The sequence below is a fragment of the Phyllostomus hastatus genome, unplaced genomic scaffold, assembly GCF_019186645.2.
Source record: "Phyllostomus hastatus isolate PE091 unplaced genomic scaffold, TTU_PhHast_1.1 phas_scaffold_442, whole genome shotgun sequence".
In the NCBI taxonomy this organism is placed as follows: domain Eukaryota; kingdom Metazoa; phylum Chordata; class Mammalia; order Chiroptera; family Phyllostomidae; genus Phyllostomus; species Phyllostomus hastatus.
Genome location: NW_025334030.1, coordinates 116,177 through 135,901, shown reverse-complemented (window position 1 = coordinate 135,901; position 19,725 = coordinate 116,177).

Sequence of the window (19,725 nt, the reverse complement as noted above, 5' to 3'; positions counted from 1 at the left end):
CTGGAAGAGGCTATTAGATGCTGAAGATGACCAGCCTCAGGGACTGCAGCAACCAAAGGCCCCTGGAGGGTGCCCTTGTGACGGAGAGGTCGCAGTCTCGGCACTCCTGTGACACATTCTTAAGAAAACATTGTGCCAAGACCCAAAAGTTGATGAACTGGAGAGAAATTTTTCAACGAAATGTGCTCAGACCAGGGAGCTATGAGAGAAAGTAACAGTGGGGACATCTCATTTAGAGTCAGAATCCTGAAAGTGACCTTGACGCTGAGACATGCGGAATGTGAAGGCATTTCATGTCTAGGGGATGGGTTAGATTGGATGCAGGGTTTATTTTAGTACACTCTAGAATAGCTGAAAGAAGAGTAATCAGACTAGAACATAGTGATAGCAGAGCAAGTAGAGAGAATTAAGATTCCAGGGAATGGGGTACCATAGGGACCAGGTAATGCTGGTCTTGAGGCCATAATCAAGAGTTTGCATCCAAGTATAAGCCACTTGAATGGTTTTGAACAGAGAAGAGAAATGCTCTAATTTACATTTTTAAAAATTTCAATCTCCATGCTCACTTTAGTGTGGAGCACAGAGTGCAGGGAGGCAGAAAGGGAAGGAAGCGAGGAGGCCATTTAGGAGGACGTTGTAGCAGAAGCAGCAGGAGATGCAGGTGGCTTGGGCTAGGGTGGTGCCAGCAGTGAGCTGGGAGTCAAGTGCATCGATTGTTTTAAATTGGGGGCTGGGTGTAGATTTGATAGTACTTGGTTCTAGACTGGGATTGAGAATTATTCCTTTCCTAGTTACTTTATTCTCCCTTACCATTACTACCTTAATCTTCATTATCACAACCTCATCTTCATTATCAGCAGCATCAGCAGCACCCTCAACAGAGCTATCACCAGCAAGAACACATCCTCCCGTTGAATCTGCACAGCATTCTACTCCATCACCCCTTCAACCACCGCCTTGACTAAGATGGATCTTCCCCATAACCATCGCTGCTGATGGCTTTGCTTTCAACCCAGTCACCATCATCAAAGCAGTCATCTGTTTCATCCACATTAGGGAGCTATTCAATGAAGCTGGACCCCCAATTATGTCTTTAAAGGTTAATCTCTTCTCTCTCTCTCTCACTCTCTCCCCAATCCCCTCTGTCTCCCCATCTCTCAGTTGCTTTCCCCTCTCCTGGCTTCATTCCTCAAGCAGACTCTCATTTGCTGGACCCCAGGTAGCCCCAGGGGCTACCTTCCACAGCTCAGCAACCCCAACAAAAGGAGGGAATGTTTTCTTCAATGGTGTTAACCAGTTTTCCAAAGCTGAAGTTCATTGGCCTGTTTTTGGACATATTCCCATCTCTGAACAAATCTCTGTGGATCAGAAAGATAGAATAAAATAATCAGCCAAGATTGGGTCACTTGCCCTTTCAGCTAAGCAGTGTTATGTGGATGCCAGGTGAGGTGAATAAAAATACAAGACACCCAGTTAATTTTGAGTTTCAGATAAACAATAAATAATTTTTAGCATAGTATATTCTGTGCAATAATTAGGATATACTAACACTAAAAAATGTACTTTGTTGTTATTTTTGTTGTTGTTATTGTTGAATTTGAAGTTCAAATTTAACTGAGTGTCCTGTATTTTGTCTGGAAAACCTTGCTGACTCTTCAAAGGAAAACCAAGGTGTCATTAACAGAATGAAGAGACAGACAAATGCAAACAAAAACAACAGACCCTCCTCCATCCAGCAGGTACATGTCCCTTCATGGAGCCCCATTTTCCTCATCTACATAAGATCTTCCAGGCACCCTTTGCAAAGATGACCTTGTAGGTTTTCATCATTCTATTTTTCCTGAGGAGCTTAATACAGTCTACCTGAATTTTGCCCATTACTCTCTATTCTAAAAAGAACAGAAAGTAATGCTTTTCTATGAATCTGGGGAAGGGTGGACCATATTAAATATCAAGTGATATTGTTATTCAGCCAGTCAAATGAAGAGGCAGGATAAAAACCTGAAGGCTCCGGAGGCAGAATCCAAACAAGCCACAACATTTAGGATGAAAGCCATGCCAGGCATCCTGCTGGGTACTAGTGTCGCAGAGAACAATATTCAACAGGGACTGTAAGGCTGCTTTTGAATCTTAAATCAGCATCTTACAGGCTATGTAAGCCCAGAGAAGTTGCCTCCCTTCTCTGAGCCTCAGTTTTCTCAGCTATGAAATGGGGGTGTTCATACCTACCAATCGGAGAAGGACACTATGAGGGTGGGAAGAGATGATGAGTATAAAAGTACTTTGTGACTTATGCAGAGTCCTACAAATATTATTATTAAAATACACAGAAAAGACTTTCAGAAGTGCAGGGTGGGGAGTGCATTTGAAGAATGTAAAGAGAAAATATTTTAAAGAAAGAGGAGGGCAGAATGGAGGGAGACGTCAAGATATTGGGAAAAAATGTTACCTTTCAGTATGAACCATACAGCATCATGGGGAAAAAAAAGAACATTTTTTTAAATCAGTGAGATCTGGATTTGTGCAGTTCTGCAGCCCTGAGGCCCTGCTTGCCTCCCCAGCCTCATATACCCAGGCCTTGAGTGGGTGAAGTTCTTTCCTTCCTCTCGGTCCTCACATATACTGTCCCCTTTAACTACATCACTTGTATCCCTACTCTTTTTGCAGGGGGAGGGGCTTAACTTTAAAATTACATCTTTGGAAAGGGCTTAGCTAACACCCCAACTTAGGTTAAAAGCTCCTATGACATGCTGATTAAGATGTGGTTAAAATCCTGCCATCATCACTCAGGCACTCAACTTTGAAACTCATACCTGCAGGATCCTCCCCTGCATACCTGTGACTCTCCACAAGGGGACTTTTCTCCCCAAGCAAGACGGCTAGAATTATTGGAGAATTAAGGCACACAGCAACAGCCAAGAATGAATGGAGTTAGAGGATAAATAGGTCCAGCTAATTCACTCCTTAGGGGAACAGAAAGTTCTGCTCCACAGAGGTCCCCAGTGGGATTGAGCTCCAGTTGCCCACCAGATTGATGTGCTCAACAGCATGTGCCATATAGGTGTTTTTCCCTTATCCATCTCAAGTCCCTACTCGTGTACCAGGGTACTCTAGGCTCACCCCCAAATAAAATTGCTTTCCCTCAAGTCCTTATCTCAGGGCCTACTTCAGAAGAAACCTACCCTAAAACATATGCTGTCTTAGCAATGAGATTCTCAATAGTAATTAATGATTGTTTAATAATGAAGTTATTTGCTACCTGTCTGTCTGTCCCTTTGGATATTCAGGAAGTACCATAAGTACTATAGGGTGGCTCATTCAACACCATTTTAAGCCACCTCCTCTTTCACATGTCTAAACACCTTCCAGCCACTGGTAGCCATGTGACATAATTCTGACCAATGAGGTAGTAAGCAGATTCTGTTGAGAAGGGCTCTCCCAAGAAAAAAGACAAAGGCTAGGGAGAAGAAATCTTTGGATCCACTTGGAATAGAGGTATGATATCTGGAAGTACAGCAGCCATATTGCAACCATGAAAATAAACTTCTTCATAAGCAGCAAAAACAAAAACACAGAGCATGAGTCTCAGAAAACATTATTGAATAGCTGTCTTGTCCTTGAATTGCCTATTTCCAGAATTCTCATCAAAAGATAAAAATAAACCCTATCAGTTTAAGCCACCATCTTTGGGTCGTCTGTATTGCAACTGAATGCATTGTGAACTGATGTAGACAGGGATAATGTTGGTCCTAGCTTATGTATATTATTGGCTTTTACATTAGTGCATGATACACCATAGATGTATAATGAAGATTTGCTGATTTAATAAGTGAATCCTGCCCAAAAGCTTCTTTTTGCAAACACAGAGCTCATTTTGTGTGGCAAATTCATAAGGAACCAACTCCGGAGTTTAGACATATAGCCAGGATATCTATACAGTTATTAAGATTGCTGCACCAGAGAGAAATGGTCTCTTTATTGTCTCATGAGGTCGTGATGTTCTACTAGCCAGCTGTGCTCTGCAGACCTGACCCATGCATGACCATTTAAGTGCAAAGCCTCCATCTGTACATTAGAGACATCTAGAGGAGCTGTCACTCTTCATATCCCATATAACATAATTATCTTAGAATGAAAAAAGATCAGTAACCCACTGGTTTAATTTTCCTATTACATGCCTGGCATGATGCCAAGAGATGAACACTGAGCTGCCCTCTCTTCTTGTTAGGGAACCTCTTCCAGACTGGAATAAAAATCCCCTGGCCAGAGAGAAGCTGCTTCCAGGAGCAATACAGAAGGGAAGGAGCCAGGACCAGGAGCCAGCACACCAGAGTTCCAGCACCACTAGCCTGCCAAAAGACCCAGAACTGACTGCTTCTGCATTCTGAGCCTCTGTCTGCTCGTCTGTAAAAGGGGCTAGTAAAAGTTCTCTTCCAGGAATCTATTCCAAGAACAGCTTACCTGCTGAATTGTTATAATGTGGCAAGCATGTCAGATATGTTTCCTCTGTTAATATTCACATCAACTCTATGGAAAAAAAATGTACTTCCCCTAAGCCTTAAAATTGGTTCAGTTGATGGACAAAAAAAAACTGCACAAAATTAACGCATACAATTTGGTAAGTTTGTATGTATGTATACATGTGTTACCATCACCACAATCAAGGTAATGAACATATTCATCACCTTCAAAAGTTTCCTTTTGTCCTGTTGTTGTTGTTGTTGTTGTTGTTGGTGGTGGTGGTGGTGGTGGTGGTGTTTTGTGGTAAGAGCACCTAACCAAATGCTAGCCTCATCTGAGAACACACTCACAGACACACCCAGAAATAATGTTCAATCTGGGCACCCCATGACCCATAAAATTAACTATCACAGGGGGTGTGAGGAATGACTGTAAATGAGTACAGAGTTGCTTTTAGGGGTGAAATCTGTGTTCTAAAATGAGATTGTGAAGATGGTTGCACAATTCTTCAGATATACTAAAAACCATTGGATAGATACATATGCAAATTTAGATACACAAATTTATAAGAGCCCATCTCAGACTTGCCCTGTCTGAAACACGAAGAGAAGAGCTCAGGAACAACTCACAGAAATGGTGACACAATGATAGTGGAGGTGACAGGGGTGATAGTAGTCACAACAGTGCCACGGCATCCATCTCCTCTCTTCATTAACACTGGTTGTCGTTACGGAGACTGTGGGCTGTACCACCAGCTCAGCACACAGGCTCTGAAGGCAGCCTACCAGGGTTCCAGCCTTACCTGTAGCCATTCCTAGCCTGGGACCTCAGGCAAAGTCCAAAGCCTCAGGGAACCTCAATGTCTCCATCTGTAGAGGTTTAAAATGATCCTGACCTTGGGACTGTGAGAACATGACCTGGAATCACGCCTGTGAAGCTCTGAGTGAAGTCCAGGTAGCCCATGGAAACAGCCAGTAAACATTAACTCTGGCTATTAGCATGGGTCCTTGTTTTGAAAAAAATGACAGAGCAGCTCAGAGTTTGACCCAGCAATGTCACACAGCTAATAAGGCACAGACTTGGCATTCAAACCTAGGCCCAGCTCCCAGCTCCAGGCCACTGCCACTACCCTGGCATGAATCTGAACAATTAGGTCTGACGTCTCCCCCACTGCTGCAGACAGACCCTGCCTGCCCCAGTCCTCCCCCTGAAAGTGTCTGCAGCTCCTGAGGAGACAGTGCCTCTCCAGATTGCTAATGTCAGAACTGGCACCCAAGTGCCCAGTGCCAGCCCCCAGCCAGCTGCCCACAGCCCTCTGAGTCTGGAGCAGGCAAAGGCCAGGCTGGAAATTCACTGATTGAGATTCTGAACACCACAAGGGGTGGGTCCTGAACCAGTCGGATCTTCAGAGGTCATGTTCCTGTGAAACTGCCTGCTGCTGGAGGCACTGCCATCCTCTTCCCCAGCCAGGCCCTGTAATGAGAGACTGATTTTAGTCCTTCTCCCTACTATCGCTCAGCGGGGACTAGGGGAGGATCAGAGACACATAGAGCAGAGAGAAACCGTAGCATCAGTCAAGTCATCTTACAGAAGAGGAAAGTGAGACCCAGAAAAGAAAGGGTACTCCTACTCAAGGCCTCTCTGAAGACACAAAGATGGGCATCTCTGGTCAGCCTGATGAGATAAAATTTATTGAGCAGCTACTGTGTACCAGACACTAAGGATACAATAGGAATAGGACAAGGTCCCTTCCTGCTCTGAGGATTTCACGATGTCCTGAGAAACACACAAGGGAAAGAAACATGTGAAACAATGTAGCACATGCAGTCATGGGAGTAGGTTGAAATCATGTTATTTGATGAAAACTACCATTTGCAGAGTGCTGACATTAAAAACCCTTCCCATACTAGCATATTCTGATAGCCTGTAACTCTGGCCTCCACCCCAACCCCTGTCCCTCACACCCTTGACCTAATGATGAGATTTCATCATCACAGCAACCCTGCATGAGTTTCCTGTGGCCACAATGCTAAATTATCTCTCCTCTCTGGCCTCTGCTTCTGTCCTTATACCTTCTCTCTCAGACCCTCCTGCCTCCCATTGAGCACACCCAGGAAAATCTCCCCATCTCGAGATCCTTAATCACTTTTGCAAAGTCCTTTTTTCCATGTGAAGTAACACAGTCATGCATTTTAAGGATTAAGTATGTGGACATTTTGGGGAGGCTGTGATTCTGCCAACCACAAATCCTAATAAAATAGGGACTCACTATCACCCTCATGTTAGAGATGAGGAAGCTGAGGCCTAGAAAAGTAAAGTAACTTATCCAAAATCACAAAAGGAGCAGGGATTTGAACCTAAGTTTACCTGACCCCTAAGAATAGGGCCTGGTCACCACTCTGCTACAAAAGACAGTAGGAAGAAGTACAGAGCAAGCCAACAATAGAACACTTCCCAAAAGAGAAGACCCCAAATCAAATTGCATTTGCAATTGGGGCATAAACTGCAGGCCGCTTGGCTGCACTTCCTACTGCTGCGCCAGAGCGACATCCATGCGTGCAATGGTGGGGGACACATTGCATGCATGGATAAGTGATGTTCCCAGAACACATCAGGCAAGCTTCCCCTGTAATTCCAGATCATTGAGACAAAAATAGCAGCTGAACTGGAAGCTTCAACAATTTAGCCAATTAGGTATCCCCACAGCCCAACTCATTTGCCTGTCTGAAACTTCTATGAGCATCCATCTCCCATCTGAAGAGTGGGCATAATTAAGGCCTAATCACATAAGCACATTAACCACCCTCCCTACCTCCTCTGTTCTCCCTGGCTCTGGGTTTAGTTTAGAAACGTTTTTCCAGTGTTAAGAAGTACCATATATTGCCATGTAGAATGCACTCCTGTGTACAATGTGCACCCCGTTTTTGTGCACATTATACATGGGATCCCATTATTATACCCGTGGTATATAATCATTAAACCCACATATAATGCTCATCCTTATTTTTCCCTCAAAAATTTGGGCAAAAAAGTGCACATTATACACAGCAAAATACGGTATCTTGTTTCTACAAGAGTCAAGGGAAATAAGGTGTCTAGACACAGACCAGACAACCCTGGCCTTATCCAACCTCAGCCATTGCCTGAGGTCTGAACAGAGCCTCCAGAGAATGTGCAACCCAGAGACTCTTGGGATGGTCTGGGCTGGGAAGCAGTTAAAATGTTTAGTGTAAAAATAGTTTATAAACTTTTTCTTGATCTTGGAAAAAAGGAAAGAAAATGTAAGTTCCCTGTTATCCCACAGCCAGAGAGACCTCTCCTAACATATATCAATAGTATAGTATAGTATAATAAACAATATAATAAAGAAGTATTTCTTTCTAATCATTTTTTCTGCAAATAAAATAATGATAATAGTGTTTATTAAGCTTTCTCTGGGTACAGGACCCTGTTCTAAGTGTTTTACATGCATTGTGTCAGTCCTCACAGCAGTTCTACGAGACAGGTGCTATTATCATCCCCAGCTGACAGGTGGGAATATGGAGGTAAAGAGAAGTAAAGCAATAAAAGAATAAATAGAGCCAGGATGGTGGATAAGAGTACAGGCTTTGAGGGCAGACCACCAGAATTTCTTACATTCTTTTCCTCTAACTTTACGTATCCCTTGGGTAGGTAATGTTGACACAAGTTGTGAAATACACAAGGTTTAATATTCAAAAGGTACAAAGTGCTATACTGTGAAAAGTCTCTCTTCCTCTCCTAATCCAAGCCACCGGGTTCCCTTCCCCAGAGGCAAACACCCTTAGCAATTTCCAAAGATATTTTGTGCAAGCAAATATGGTTTGTACACGTGTATGTGCCTGTGCATGCATTCTTTTTTACACAAATGGCAGTATATTCTACATCTGCCTTTGTTAATTTAACAAAATATCTCATGCATCAGTCAAGGGTGGTTTCTAATTTATCAGATGCATAGAACTGAGAAGACTTAAATTAGTTCCTCCTTCATCTGGTCATTATGAAAAGCAAATAAAACAATACAGGTAAAATACTTAGTGAGAGCCTTACACATAGCAAGCACTCACAATATGTAAGATATTATTATTAGAATTACAATAATATTTCATGTAGAGTTTTCAACTATAATTATATTACTCTGTTGGACATCATATGGAAAAATAAAAATAAATTCTTCCCTTGTACCACATATAAAAATTAACTCTAGCCCTGGCTGGTGTGACTCAGTGGATTGAGTGCTGGCCTGTGAACCAAAGAGTCACCAGTTCAGTTCCCCAGTCAGGGCACATGCCTGGGTTGCAAGACAGGTCCCCAGTAGTGGGTGTGCAAAAGGCAACCACACATTGATGTTTCTCTCAACTTCTTTCTCCCTCCCTTTCCCTCTCTCTAAAAAGAAAAATAAATTAAAAATCTTAAAAAAGTAACTCTAAATATATCACATTTACACTCTAAGTAAAAATTAAATCTATAAAACTAGAGATAAACATAAGAGGAAATCCTTGTGGCATTGGATTAAGCAAGATTTCTTAGGCAGGACACAAATAGCACAATTTATTGAAAAGAAAAAAGGTGATGGTCCCCAATGATCCCACCTCCTGGTAATCTCACCCTTGTGCAATACACTTCACTGTGAGTGTGGACAGGATCCATGCCATTTTTAACCAATAGAACACAGCAAAGCAGATGGGATGTCATTTCTGTGATTATATTTCATGAGAATGCCATTTCTGTCTTGCTGGCAGACTTTCTCTATTTGCCTTCTCGGCTTATACACTTCCTTCTGGAAAGGCCAACATGGTCAGAAACTGTGCACGGCCCTCTAGCCAACACCAGTGAGGAAGTGAGGCCCTCAGCAAGCAGGCCAGGAAACTCTGACAACATCACGAGTGAGCTTGGGATCAGATCCTGCCCCAGTTGAGCTTGCAAAGGAGACCCCAATCTCAGCAGACAGCTCCTTGCAGCCTGTGAAAGACAGTGAAACAGAGAACTCACCAACCTATGCTCATTTTCCTGACCTTCAGAAACAGTGAAATAATAGAATGTGTTCTTTTAAGGACACTAAATTTGTGGTGACTTGTTACACAGCAACTGATACAACTAGCATGTTTCTGGAAAGTAGTTGGCTGCTGTGTGTGCATATCCTTTGACTCCGCAACTCCCTTTTGGGAATTAGTGAGGAATTGCTCCAAAAAGTACCCACAAAGATATCTATCACAGAGTTCCCTAGTCCAAGAAAAGCATCTAACACTTAGCGAGGACCTACTATGTGCCAGGCACTTTATATGCTCTACTTCACTTAAGCCTCACAGTAATCCTATTCTTAAAATATTATACCCATTTTACATACTAGGAAATGGAGTCTCCAAGAGATGCAGTAACTCATCCAAGATGAATCAGTCAATGCTTATCAAATTCTTAGCTCAGTGTTCGGCACGAGGCAAGTGCTCAATAAATCTTACGATGTTAGGACTCGTTCCGTTTCAAGTTATAGCAACTTAACCCAAAATAGTCTAAGCTAAAAAGGGCTCCCAGAATTGGAGAGTTCAAAGGGGTTCTGGCTTCAGGCATGGCCATATCCAGGAGCTAAAAGTATACCTATCATCAGGACTCTGTCTTTACGCATCTATTAGCTCCACTTGCTTCTGTTTTTCAGGCTTTATCCTCAAGACAGGCTTACTTCCTCCTGGCCAACCAACTCTGGAAGAACAAGAGCATCCCTCTCCCAAAATCCACAGGCTAATCCCAGAGAAGAATCTGAATAGTCCTGTTTGGGTCACATGCCCCTTTCTAGAATTATGTCACCAGAAGGTTGGGGTTCTACTGGCCATCTTGGATCACGTGATCCTCTTCCAGGGGAATGAATGTCATGCCTGACAGTCCCTCCCAGAACACAAGGGTTCCTGTGATGAAGGAATGCTGTAGACAAGATAGGTATAGCCACCCTGGTGTAGGAATTATTACTCCAGCACAGATGTCGAGAGGGGAACACTGCAGTCAGACCACCAAGGTCCAGCTCTAGAGTTCATGTTTTTCCATTATATGTGCATCATCCTCCACCTCCCCACTCTAACCTTTTCAAACTTCACAACAGCTCAGGAGGTGAGAACTGAAGGCTGCTGTCAGTAGGCCTGCAAAACAAGTCCTCTGCCCGGCAGTGCACAGTGAAAAGTGACTTGTAAAAGAGCTTCAGTGAACAAAACCAGCTGGATGCAAAGGTCAGAGCCCAGCAGAGCTGACATGCCCCCTGATCCTTGCACACAAGGGCTCAAGTGCTGCAAACATTTTCAATGACACAACAAGCCCAGGAGAGGCTCTTGAGAAGGTTGAGGGGCTGGCAGCTTCTCCATGTTCCCGCCCATATGGAAAACAATGATAAAAATGGCTAATGTCTATTGAGTACTCACCATGTGCCAGGCCCTATTATAAATACTTTACCCACATTGACTCACTTAATCTTCACAAGAGCCCTGTGAGGAATTTTCACTACCCCATCCTACAGGTAGGAAAACAGGCACACAAACAGGTAAAGCAATTCACCCAGAGCCAACGTTCCTAACCTCTCCAATTCCTGCTGCAAAGAGGAGCAAGATGCCCTGAGCCCACCAGAAGGAGAGCCACGTCCCCAGAAAGCCTCACTTCTAAGGTCAGGAATATTTTCATAAGTTTTGCCAGTGATGCCCTCTCCTGCCTAGTTTGGTGTGTGGCCCTGCACATTATGTCCTAACTCATTATTATAAAATGAAGGTGCCAGTTGAGCCTATTCCCAATTCTGCACCAACTCAAAGGGTCTCCCTATTATCTGCTCACTAAGACCATTCCTGACAAAAACTATTGGAGTCGCAATGAACATTTCCTTTTGGAGATCTAGATAGGAGAGAAGACAATGAGGCACTGTCATTGTGCACAGTCTCTTCATCCCCACACCCCATGCCCAGGGCCACAACTGTGAAGATGACAAGTTTGGCAGTGTTGGTGAAAAAGCCCTCAGGGTAAAACAAGATGTAGGGTCCTCAACACTTGTTTATTAAGCATCTGCTATGTGCCAATTCATGTGCCAGGACCTGGGGAGAAAATGGTGAGCAGGACAGCCACAGCTGCCCTTCAAGAGCTTGCATGTGGACCAGAGTCCCAAGTGGGGCTGCCTCCTCCAGAGGTGGGTGGGACTAAAAAGTGTTTTCTGATGGTGTCAAGGGCTGAGTAATACCTGATCCCACAGAGAGACAGCCAGTTCCTCTCCGGCTCTGGCTCTTCATCAGTCCTTCTGATTGCCCTCAGGAGGAAACCTCAGTGTGGTGCTAGAAGGAATGCCTTCGTATCTAACACTTGTTGGTTTCCCTCTTTAACCAACACGGAGCAAGTTCCAGGCTCAGACCTGGGCAGTTCCAGGTGAGAATCGAGTATCTCTGTCTCATTTCCATGATACTCACTTTCATAACTACCTCTCTTCATGACAGGAAATGGCCATTTTCCACTCCAGTAGAAGCATGCAGAGTTCTTCTAAAGATTATTTTAACAAGGTGAGTCCATTAAAGAAAAATACCAAGTAACTGGATAGCTGGGTTTTGGCAAAAGAAACGTGAATACAATTGTAGGTGTAGAACATATTTTATATGTTATATGTATTAGAGCTATGTCATCCAAAATCATAGCCAGTAGTCACATGTGGCTATTTAATTTTAAATTAATAAAAATTTTAAGAATTTATGTAGTTCCTTGGCGGCACTGGCCACAGTTTCAGTCTCAGTAGTCACATGGAACCAGTAACTACCATGTTAGACAACACTGCTGTATAGACCTTCTGACATTCAAGACAAGTCTAAGCAAGACATAGAAAATACATCTCAGTCATGGAACTATGTCCACTGTGAGTTCTCAGGATACCGCACAATCCTCCTTTGCATCACTTAGAGTCCCTGGACCAGACAAATTTGTACACATAAAGCAATTAGAAAAATGTCAGCCTGCAGAAAGGGCTCCATAAAGGTTGTCTATTGTTATGATTGTTACTGTTATTACCTGTTTCCCCCCTTGAATGTGAATCCATGAGAAACAAGGATAAGGTCTTCAAATGTTTCTACTCTATATCCAGCACTGACTGGAGTTTAATCATCTCTCTCTCACAGTGCTTATTCTTTGAGTGCAGAAATTTTTGTTTGAGCTCAAGGAGAGAGACCATCCATTCAAAACAACTCTTCCTGACCTCCCACTCCTATATAGCCTCCATCTCTCTCCACCTGGTCCCATGCCTGGCCTTTGATTGCGGCAGTTATCAGCACCTGACGTGGTAAGCTAATTGGTGCATTATCTCTCCTTCCTACCAGAATATAAGCTCAGTGAGGGCAAAGAATGTTGTCCTCTTGTTGTTGACTGCTTTATTTCCAGCTTACAGAAGACTGCCTGACAGATAGCATGCACTCACTAAACATTTGTTGAATGAATAAATAAACTTCTTAGTGCCCAATCTCCATCAGGCATGAAAAATAGACACACAATCAGGAAGAAACAGAAGAACTCATGTTTCAAGAAAAATGGACAATAGCATGCTTATCTACAGAAATATTTATATAAGCAAACCACGTATTGGCAGGACCACATTTGAGTTTGTGTGTCCGTGTCAGTGACAGTCTAGAGAGGTGAGGCTACATAAATAAGTTACTATTGTATATCCATGAAGGGTAAGCTATTTTTTTCTTAAGGGACAAAAATAGTAAATATTTAAGCATTCCTGGCCATATGATCTCTGTCACAACTAGTCACGTCTGCCTCTGTAGTATGGAAGGAGCTATAAACAATTGTAATGAGTGGGCCTGACTGTGTGCCAATGAAACTTCGCTTACAAAAGCAGGTGGCTGGGCTGGATTTAGCTGAGAACCATAATTCTCTGACCCTGATTGTATAAGAATTTGCCAGGGGCTGAAGAGAGGAATCTGTGCTTATTGAACAGCTATTATATACCAGGTACCAAACTGGGCTGTTCCCTTTCATCCATAAAACATAACTCTGTCAGGTGGGTGCTATTATCCACCTTTTACAGATGAAAGAAACTGAGACTCTGAGACATTAATAACTTGCCCAAATTCACATAGCTCATTAGCAGAAGAGTCCATACTTGAAGCCAAGACTCCTGAGTTCAGTCTTTGGTGACCACAACACACTGCCTGCCTGAGGATGGCTGTTGGTTCTGGTTATCCCATTCCTGGTCCCTCAGCTCCTGTGTTCCCCCTCCCCTGTCATTCCAGCCTCCCTTCATCCAGCTCCCACACACAGCCTTTTTATCCCAGAGCACGCAAAAAGCCTCCGGTTTGCCTGCTGATCCTTTCTACCAGCCCACCTTCCCTGAACAGCACCCCACCCTCACCTCAAGTTATCTTGTTCTTTCCTTCACCAAAGAGCTTAGACTGTCTGCAACATATTTTCCCAGCTGGGAAAGAAAAAATCGAAAGTTTCGTTTTTGCACAAGCTGCCCTTTTCTCCTGCAGCTAAAATTCCCCCACAGAACAAGAATAATAACCAAAGTCATACAGAAAGTCATTATTTATTGAGCTGGCGGCATAGGCCAGTAGCTGGCTAGGGGATTGAGAGACAAGGAAGAAGAACACAGAGCCACCTCAAAGATGTGACAGAAGTAATTACATGTTCTCCTGTGAGAGCAGAGTTCCCTTAATTCGGCCAGGTAAGAAAATGGGGAAAACTCCAGAGGATGGAAAGTTTGGAGGATGTGTAGGGACTGATCAAAAGACAAGACAGGAGAAAAGGAATTCTGAGTACAAAGACCCAGAGGGAGAACATGGTTTTTGCAAAACCACCAGTGAGAAGGAACTGTATGGGACTGTCCAGCAACATGCCCCGCTCACTGACCAGTCAGATGGTCCTCCTTCTGGAATTTGCATCTTGAGTAGAGAATTTAAGGAAAGAAAGTGCCTGGGGTGTGTAGCTGACTCATTTCAATGTAATGCCTTGAAGAAAGTCCCCTTGCTTCTGTCCTAAATTTTCTGAGCCACTCTGGACTCTGTTCCTTTCAAGACCTGACTTTTCCAGCTTTTCCTTTCACTTGTGAGATTTCCCATGCACAGCATTACATCTTTTAGCATGAATTAGTCATTGCTGGCTTCAGGGGCTTCAACTGAGCCATCCAAATAGGCACAGAACTGTGCAGGGTCAAACACTGATGGGGAAAGAGTGAATAATGGATTAAACATTACAGGAGTGAGTCTAGCATCAGGAGACCATCTGGGATTATCTGTAAGGGCCCTAAATTTAATGATGTGCCCTTAGAAGAAGAAAAGACACAGACACACAGGGGAGATGACCATGGGAAGATGGAGGTAGAGAATGGAGTGATGCATCTACAAGCCTAGGAACACCCAGAACAGCCAATGTCCTAGGAGAGAGGCCTGAGACAGATCCTACCCCAGAGCCTTCACAGGGAGCATGACCTTGCCACACCTTGACTTCAGGCATCCAGCCTCCAGGACTATGAGAGAATAAATTTCTGCTGTCTTAAGCCACTCAGTTCCGTCATTTCCTACAACAGCTCCAGGAAACTCCTACAGTTGCTTCAAGGCAGGACAAAAGCTAGGATGCATCTTATGCTCCAGAGCTCCCCATGGGATCAGGCTGAGTCTGGAATTCCACCTGAGCTCGCTCTCTCATGTTCATTTTCTCAATCTCCCTTTCCTATCTCCCTCACTCCCTTTCCATTTCTCCTGAAAGCCCTCCTCAGTGAATCACTTGCTCATGAATTCCCATCTCTGAGTCTGTTTCTGGGAGAGCCTGAGCTTCTAAGACAGGGAATAGGGGAAGGGCCAACATTGGCACTGAGGCTACCCAACTCCAGACAGTTGGGAGCACATTTTAGAAAACACTTCACTTTTCTGAACCACTTTTCAGAGTCAGACCCAGCCGGGACAAGCTGTTAGAAGCTAAGTGACTATAGGCAAGTGACTTCACATTTCTGAGCCTCTGTTGCTGATTTCCAAAATAGTATCTTCCTCTTAAAATGGATAGCCTGGAGAAGCAGACATAATGTATGCAACCATGCAGCGGGCACCTGAGCTGAGGACAGTGTGTTCTGCACTGCTGGGTGGGAGTAGAAGCGGGGCGGGGTGGAGCAGGTATGTCCTGGTGGGTGTGAGTTCTCAAGCAATAGGGCCTCAAACCCACCCACCCACCCACCCTTCCTCAGCAGTGCTTTTGAAGCAGACTCTGGAAGATGAGGACCCTGACCCTGCCATGAGCCCTTGGCTGCCCTGTATTAACTAGATTTGCTTTGCACAATGTTCCTAAGATGAAAGGAGCTGATGATGAGCCATATAATCAAAGTACATTTGTGAGACCTGAAGGCTCGTGGAGTATCATCAGCTAAGAAAGAAAAATGCAAACTGGAGGGAGAAAAAAATAGGTCACAAAGGCCTGGAACAGAATGAAAGGAGCTGTCTGCATTCTGACTCTCCAACCATAGCCCCACTCCTGGTCCCAGGAGGTGGTGCTGACATTGGGGGAAGCATTGCAAGGTGGGGAGGCATTGAATAATCTTGTCCCAGATCACCCAGAAGAAAGCCGCTCACAGGTCATCCAAAGTCTCACAGGTAGGGGTCAATCCCAGGTTCATCCATCGTAACACATACCATTCTGGGGGGGTGGGAGGGAGGAATAGATAGTAGGATAGTCTGCCAAAGTGTAGGAGCAGAGGGTATATGGGAAATCTCTGTATTTTCTATTCAATTTTGCTATGAAACTCAAACTGTTCTAAAAAATAAAGTTTGTTAATTTTTAAAAGATGTTTTAAGAAATGAAGGGGAGGAGAGAAAAGGAAAGGGGAGGGGAGGACACTGGGCCCATGATTTAACCTTTCTGACCTCATCTATAAAAGGGGAACAATAATACTTCACTCACAGGATGGCTGTAAGCACTAACGGTGATAAAACATGAAGATGCCTTGCACATCTTCCATTCACCTGAGGATGAATAAGCCTATGCAGAAAATAAAACAGAGATGTGAAAGGAAGGTACTTGGGCAGATGGTAGGGTGTGACATGTGATGGGATGGACTGGGATAATATCTGAGCAGGGAATTTTGGCTATGAACTATAGGATGAGAAGTGCTGGTTGTGGGTATGAAAACTGCACTGGACACCGGCACTCTAAGTCAGGTGGACAGCAAAGCCTAGAGGCATGAAGCAGCTGAGACTAGTGTGAGTACTGCACATTGGGTGGCTTAAACCAACAGGAATTTATTCTCTTACAAGTCTGGAGGCAGAAGTCTGAAACCCAGATGTCAGCACGGTTGGTTCCTGCAGGAAGCTCTGAGGGAAGATCTGTTCCAAGCCTCTCTCCCGCCTCCGGCATTCCCCACAATCTTTGGTGTTCCCTGGCTTGTAGACACATCAGTCCAATTCCTGTTTCTGTCTTCACATTGTCTTCTTCTCTTTGCATTCCCTGTGTTTGTATAAGGACACTTGTCATTGGATTTAGGGCCCACCCTAAATCCAGGATGATTTTGTCTCAAGATCCTTAATTAATTACATCCACAAAGGCCCTATAGCGGCAACTGGGTACTTGTTAATTCATTCCAGAGCTCATGATGAGTGCCAAAACCGATGGGTACTACCCGGTGAAGCATTTTCTCTTGCCAGGCGGCATCGTGACTCACATAAGTTCTAGTAAGTGTGCCAAGTCCCAAGCAAGCACTGAGTGCTAAAACATTTTTTTCTTGTCAAAATGCAACAAGTACAGGGTTTGACGAGTTCTGAAGCCAACAAGTACTGAGGTATGACTGTATTTCCAAATAAGGTTACATTCAGAGATCCAAGAGGACAAAAAATTTTGGAGGATACCTTGCATCCCACTTCAGACCCTAAACTGTGCAGTTCTAATACTGCAGCGGGCCATCTGCAGCCCTTTGGAGGATACGAAGATGGGCTGGGTAATTCTAGAACAGTTCACAAGAATAGTAGCAGGTGGTATGGATCCCCCACCATATCCCCTTCTCCTACCACTCCATGTGTGTGGGCCTGACTTCTCACTGGCAGCATCAGAAGGCTTTCTCTGGAGTCACTCTGCTCACACACAGCCAAGTAGAAAAGTGAAGTATTGCAATAATTAGCAGCCTGAACCAATGGCTGTGAGATTTGGTGTATAAACACTCAGCACCCTCGCCCCTTGGGTGACACATGTTTTACCCTGGTCCCAAGAGTTTCCCAAGAAGAGTAAACTTCAGGCAACTAGAACTTTCACACTCAGCTAGAGGGAATGTCAAACTGTGCGGCCATTTTGGAAAACAGTCGGGTAGTTCCTCAAAAAGTTAAACATAGTTATCACAGGACTCAGCAATTCCACTCTTAGGTATGTAGCCAAGAGAAATGTTAGAAAATTTAGTCCACCCAAAACTTTACATGAATGTTCAGAGCGCTATTATTCATAATAGCCAAAAAGTAGAAATAACCCAAATGTCCATCCACTAATGAATGGATAAATAAATGAGGCTTGTTTGTATAATGGAATATTATTTGACTATTAAAAAGGAATTGAGTGTTGATACATGCTAAAACATGGATGAAACCTGGAAACAAGTTAAGCTGTGTGAAAGAAGCCAAACACAAAATAGTACATATTATACAATTCCATTTATATGAAATATCAAAGGAAGCAAGTCCACAGAGACGGAAGTAGATAATGGTTGCCAGGGAGAAGGGCAATGGGGAGCAAATGCCATTGGGTATAGGGTTTTGTTTTGGGGTGATGAACATGTTCTGGAATCAGATAGTAGTGATGGCTGTACAACCTGTGAATTTACTAAATCCACTGATTTGTTCACTTTAAATGATGGATTTTATGGTATGTAAGTTATATCTCATCTTAGCCTGCTCAGGCTGCTTATGAACAGCAGAAACATACTGCTCATAGTTCTGTAGGCTATGAGTCTGAGATCAGGGTGTCAGTGTGGTTGGGTGCGGGCCTGTGTGAATATCCTGTCCCACGACAGTCTTCCTCCCAAAGGCTTTAACAACCATTAAAGATTTTTGTCTGTATCACTCATTTTATGGTGCCCTAAAGAGTACACTTCTATATCTATCCATCTTTCTACAGTTCATTGCAGCTCTCCATCTACCCACTTTCTTTAAAATTTTTATTTTAGTATCATTACGAACTCATGAATTTTTTTATTGAAGTAAAATTCACATAAGATTTACCATTTTAAACTGTACAATTCAGTGGCATTTTTTACTTTCACAATGTTGTAAAACTGCCACCTCTATCTAGTTCCCAGACATTTTCACCACCCAAAAGAAGACTTCATACCCACTAAGCAGTCACTCCCCATCCCCCCACCCCCCAGCCCCTGGTAACCACTCATCTGCTTATTGTCTCCATGGATTTACCTTTTCTGGATATTTCACATGAGTGGAATCACACAATATGTGACCTTTGGGGTGGGGGCTTATTTCACTTTGCATCATGTTTTCAAGGTTCATCCACATTGTAACACGTATCAGAACTTTGTTCTATTTTATACCTGGAAAATATTCCATTACATGGATTACCACATTCTAGTTACCCATTTTTCAGATGATGGGCATTTGGGACACTTCATCTTTTTGCTATTCTACTGTCCTTATACACATTTGTGTGCAAGGTCATAGTGTTCTTGTAAACATCTGTGTCAAACCCAGAGGGCCCCACCGGGACCTGACTGTGCTGGCACCTTGATCTCGGACCTACAACGTCTAGAACTGCAAGAACCAAGTTTCCATTGTTTACAAACCACACGGTCTATGACATCTGTTAGAGCAGTCCAAAGGGATAGATAATGGTGCATTTGTTTGAGTGCCTTTCATATAGATAATGTTTATTGTTTTATTCTTGCCACTATTCATTTCAACTTTCATATTGTCCCACACTTGACTAGTGAAAACTCCTTTGTAATTTCATTTTTAAATAAATTTCTAAATATACAAGTAAAACGATGCATCTCTTTAAAAATTAAACTAGGCCTTCTTGGACCTACTCCCAAGAAGAAACTGTGTCAGTTTGAAGTCATCTTTCCAAACTTTTCTCTGCACATTTACATAATATGCATGTCCTGAGAAAACATAGTGTTTGGTGAGTTTTTTTCTCTTATGTAACTGATATTCTACAGTATTATGACACTAACTTGGTCTTTTAAAAAAATCTAACAATATGATATGGTAAAATTAATGAAATTGGTGGGTTCTTTAAAATACACCACATATTGTCAGACCAGTT